Source organism: Scophthalmus maximus, chromosome 19 (assembly GCF_022379125.1).
Source record: "Scophthalmus maximus strain ysfricsl-2021 chromosome 19, ASM2237912v1, whole genome shotgun sequence".
Taxonomy (NCBI): domain Eukaryota; kingdom Metazoa; phylum Chordata; class Actinopteri; order Pleuronectiformes; family Scophthalmidae; genus Scophthalmus; species Scophthalmus maximus.
This window is the reverse complement of record NC_061533.1, coordinates 11,057,596-11,063,240: the sequence shown is the minus strand read 5'-3', so window position 1 is coordinate 11,063,240 and position 5,645 is coordinate 11,057,596.

Sequence of the window (5,645 nt, the reverse complement as noted above, 5' to 3'; positions counted from 1 at the left end):
ACGCGGTTTCACGCTCCCCTGCTAACTGACACGCTGGGCCGGCCCACAAAACGGCCGCCGACCAATCAGAGCCGCCGCTCCACGTGGGGACCCGCGATGTGGAGTACGAAGCTGGCCAATGGCCGCTCTGCAAGTCTGTCGACCCGGTTGAGCTACGCGGATTCTGGCCAATCGGCGCGTCGCAGGGAGCTACCCATTCTGGAGGCGCGCAAGGGGCGGGCAGTGCGGTGGGCCCAGGCAAGTCTCACCTGTCAATCAAAGTAACGTGGGCCCGGCAGGGTTGAGGATGCGCGCGTGCACACACACACAGAGACACACACACACACAGACACACACACACACACACACACACACGGGAACACAAATACTGTCTTTCTTGGTAGCTGCTGTGAACCTTCCTCACAAGTGTCAGAGCAAATCAACTCAAATCTCTCTCTTCCTCTGCTCTGTATGTAATAATATGCCGTGTGCAAATGTATTTAGCAGGACTTGAACTCACTTTGTCCTCCACTTCTCTTAAAAGAAAAAAAAAGGAAAACTAATTATGCTGCTCATTTGTTGCACACTATTGGCTGTGTTCATGACCCGTTCGAGCAATTTATAGCAGTTTTTACATACGGTCCATATGGTGAACCACAGAGATAAATCAGTTTGCCTCCTGTTTCCACAGGCAGAGGGGTTTAGTGACAATCCCAAAACCTCTGATTTCATTTTTATGTCACATTTATTAGTCTTAGTGTGAAAATTAACTAACAAAAATGGTGAATCCTAGTTCATTGTATTAAAGTTCATAGAATCATATGCTGTTCTCCAAGCAAACAAAAACAGGAAGAAACACCTGGATCCCAAACAGGACAACAGTGCACTTAGAACAAAGGAGAGGAGCTGTAATACAATAATTCAATCTGCTAAAATTGAGCAAAACTACGCAGGCAGAAGAAGAAGCAAAATGGACCCCAAAAAAAGGTTGGTCTCACAGCTCTATTTGCTTGCAACACATTTGAAGCTGGGCGCTGACATATCTTTAGAAAAAATAAAAAGCACAAATATGTAAAAGTCAAATGGACATAAATAAAAAACAATATTGATGATTATATTGTAGTTAAAGGTAGAAATACACAGGTAAATAACTAGAGAAAGCATGAGGCTGTTCTTATTGCATGTCCATGAACCAGAAATTAAGAGTGTAGTCAACCACAAACCAGATGGCAGTAAACCATACAATGCCCTCGTTTTGTTTTGTTTCGGTTATTATCTTCTTTTTTTTAAGTGAAGAGTAATTTTTTTATTGTCATCCAGACCATACAACAAGAAGCGTAAAGCTGAACAAAATGGAAAAGTCTCTCAGCAAATGATTGACATAAAATGAGACGAACGAGTCCTTAACAAATCATGCACAATTTGCCACAAAGTTTGCCATAAAACAGCCAAAGCAGATAGTGACTGTATGTTTGTTTTTCATGGTCTTGGGGCATTAGATCTGTTGGGAAGCCCCAAACTTCAAGAGCACATACCATGCCACTATTATTAATCATGAATAATGCAACTTGAGATCAAATAAGAGATGTCTTCATTTGATAATCTCTTGTTTGATTCCCTACAACTACTCAAGTCTTCACTGATACAGTCAGAATAATGACAATTGAGCAATCCTGGACTTGGGTCATGTATTTCAGGGTGGGACCTTACGAATCTGACCACCTAATTATCTGATGAGATACCAAGTGAGCCACCGACAACAGATGTGATATAGTGAACATGTCATGATCGGCAACGTGGTTGAAATTGGGTCGTAAATCTGGCCTTTTTCTGTGCTCCACTTATCCCGTCTAAGCGCTGCTCACTTCACATGGGAAGCCCCTCCGCCCCACGCTGACCTGCGAGTACCATAGAGATCTCAACCCCTGACCCTGTGACCTCTGACCTCTGCACCGGCTGATCCAGTCCATATGAGAGACTTCTGACTGTGACCAGCCATGACCTTTTTCCAAGGTCTCACAAACACTCACAGACACAGGTGCCATTCAGTGGGTGGTAATGTTAGTCACAGTGGTGTGCACATGGAACCACTGTGTGTGTGTGTGTGTGTGTGTGTGTGTGTGTGTGTGTGTGTGTGTGTGTGTGTGTGTGTGTGTGTGTGTGTGTGTGTGTGTGTGTGTGTGTGTGTGTGTGTGTGTGTGTGTGTGTTTGATCCCATTTCATCTTTCTCTGTCTTGGTTAACACTTGTCATGACCTCCCCCCCTCTGTTGCCCAATCAGATATTCCTGTGATATAAGCCAGTCACAATGTTTAATTTTTTTGCTGTATTCACAGATGTGCTAATATGAATTATCTATGCTGTGCAGTATGACCTAGTTGTTAATTTAGTCATATTTCCTACACATCAACTGCATGTACCTGATAATATATTTTCCTCACCTCACCATACACCAGTCTTCAACTCCCCCCAAAGACTCATGTGAAAAGATCTTCTGAATCCACATCACCAGACACCGTGGAACGATCATACATCATGTTTAAAAAATGCCTATACCAGTCCAAAAACTAAACCCACTGTAATATCTCACTTCCTTGTGCCCCAAAATAGCAAGATATGTAAATAAAAACATGAAATATACTTAAACTGCAAAAGTGAAAGATCAGATGTTCCCTGTCATCAGTGATTTATATAAAAAGCAGTTATCAGCGGCATGATCATTAAAATGTAATCACACATAGGTCACAAAAGGCTCTCTGCCCTGACACAGTTTTGAGACCAACTTTTGAGTCTACCATAAATAAGATATTCAATTTATTTGACAGTTATTAATAGTCCATGATCTGTGGATAATATTCACAACCTTTGAAAAGGTGTTCAGTCTTTTGTGGAAACTAGCTTTTGTTATTATAATTTTCATTTATAGCTCAATCAGCAACAGATGACATGATTAAGATTATAGGATTAAGATTTCATGGTAGCCATTAGTGGCTTACATGGTTGGAGAATATAGGCCCACTTAATTAAAGTATTCCAGGAGGAGTTAGTATACGAAGTGTGTTTCCACACATCTGATAAGGGAGAGGCAACCTTTAAATATCCTGTGTTTCTGATCAGCGATAGCCATGATGTTCTGCTTTAGTGATCAGGCAACGACAGTGAACAGGCAAATAGGTAATTGCACATGGGCTCCTGGCCTCCTGATTTCCCTAACAAATAGCCCTTCCCCTCGTTTACCCCAGAAGCCTCCCCCTCTCTCTCCCAGTCATTTGTTTAGAGTGGAGAAGCACACAATTAGCCTCTGCTTTGGATGGGGGACAAGAACCTGCCATATAAGCCTCATTTGGTTTGCAAATGTCCCATTTCTTGGTGATTTTAGTGGCTAAAACAAATGGTTGAGTTTTTGTTTACAAAATGGTCGGGGGGTTAGTGTGTGCGTGGGGGGGGTCTAGTGCGTATTTTAGCAGTGACCTGGTCAGTTCGCCTGTAGAGGAGCGAAGAGTGTAATGAGTTGACAAGCATCTTTGTGTGGGGCAACAAATGGAGTAATCCCACTCTCGTCCCATTTACCACAAGAAGAACGTTGGTGTGATGTGTGCGTCTTTGTGTGCGTGAGCTTATATGCAAACATGTAGGTTTTGTTGGGCTGTTTGCTATTTGAATGTCTATGTATGCGCATTTGGTTACTTTAGCTACTCTGTGTGTGTGTGTGTGTGTGTGTGTGTGTGTGTGTGTGTGTGTGTGTGAGTGTGTGTCAGGAGAGGGAGTTAAAGAGTGTATTCATGGTCACGAGGTGGTGTGTGTGTCAACAGCAGATGATTTGCGTGACGGCTCTGGCCGAGCTGTCCCATGGAGCCTTTTTGTTTTGTTTCGACTCTTCTATTTTTAATAGACAAACAAGGACTTCATTTGGATACCATCGGCACTGCCTGTCTTCCACTTTGTCTCTTATTTTGGTTGAGGGAGTTGGGGGCACTGGTTGGTTTCCTTTGTTAAAGATTTTGAATCCCTTCGTTTAAAATCCAGTTGTGGTGCCCACTCTGAACTGAGGTTCTGCGTGGGAAGAGGAGAAGTGGAGGACACTGTCATCGTCTGAATTTGTTACCTATACATGAAGGAGCCTAAGTCGTATTTCACAGGATCACCTTTCAACGAACGATCAAAACCACGCAGAGGACAAAGGCACAAACTGTAGTGTCATCACCAACTGTTGCCAGTGAAAACGTATGATTCAAACGGACAGAGTGTATTTACTCTGCTCTTTCAAAACTGGCCATTGCAGTTGACAGGCCCCTTGGGTGATATATCTGATAGGAAGATAGAAAGGTCTCTCAGCACCACAAAAATATTTGTGCTTCCCTTTTTCCATAAAATTCTCAAGCAAATTTAAAGCTAAACTTTTGAAATATAAAAAACAATATGGAATTCACATTTCCATCGGCTGTTTTCAGAGTTAATAAACCAGGATGTAGTGGAACTTAAAATGTCATCGTTCATTTGCAAGCAAGGATCTTTATCAGTTATTTGAATATGACAGCACTACTGACAATAAAGTTAACGTTGCTTTTTTTTTGCCACTTGAGGCTTATCAGATCATGTTATTCAAATTTTGTCCAGGGCGGTTCGGTACCAACGCTCACCGAGCTCATATGCATAACAGCCGACCTTTCTCCCGACCGTGAGCATTGTCACATACTGTGTCATTCCTCGCCTTTTTTATTTTAGACATTAACTGTTCACCTCATGAAAGCGTCCATTAAGTGCAGCTTCAGTGTCTGTGATCTAACCGCAACCTTGTTTCTAGTCTCCCGCTCAACCTACAAGTGTGGACCTTCTCCTCCCACACCCACAATTAATCTCAGCTGTCACATGTCCACTGTCTACCCTCATGGCCGGCGTTGTTCTGAACATGACATCATCTCCAGTCTCTGGTTTCAGGCCTTCAGGGGGCGACGTTGTGGTCACTGCTGACCAAAACTGAATTATCACAGATGATGACAATTACATATACATGAACATAACGCTGCATTCGTTTTTACAGGTAAGAAAAAAGAAAACACCCCTGTAAATAGTGGATGCAAATCTTACAGATACTAACTAACGTTGCTGAGTGTCAGGGAGATATTTTTCTTTCAGGTCCTGTTTCACCCTCATAAAGATCTTTTACTTTAGTGCTTTTACTTCATTATTTGCCATGTTTTATCTTTGCGCTGTAGGTTCTGAAACAGACTCATTTAGCCCCAGTTTTGTCGCTTGAATCCTAAAGGCACAACTCTGTGTAAACGTCAAGATTAAGTCTGTAGGAATCAGCATTGACTGTCGGCCATGTATAAAATTTACAGTATTTCCAGAGACTCTAATGCTTGGTGGGATGTTCAATGTGTACTAAATTGAATCATAGAAAGTGATTCATTTATAATTCAAAGTATTTTATGTACAATGACTAGAGCACCATGACTGGAAGTGCAGACAAGATCTTCATTCGTAGGAAGTGAAATGAATTTACTTAACCCTATTTACAATAACGATAGATAATCAATTATATATGGCTAATTTATGCCTTAATATGTATATGACATGTAAGAGATTCCTTTTTCATTGTGATTGTAGGAGTTTCCCTCTTATCTGTGGTAAATAAGGAGCCAAGACTCCAATTATTCTTTATTT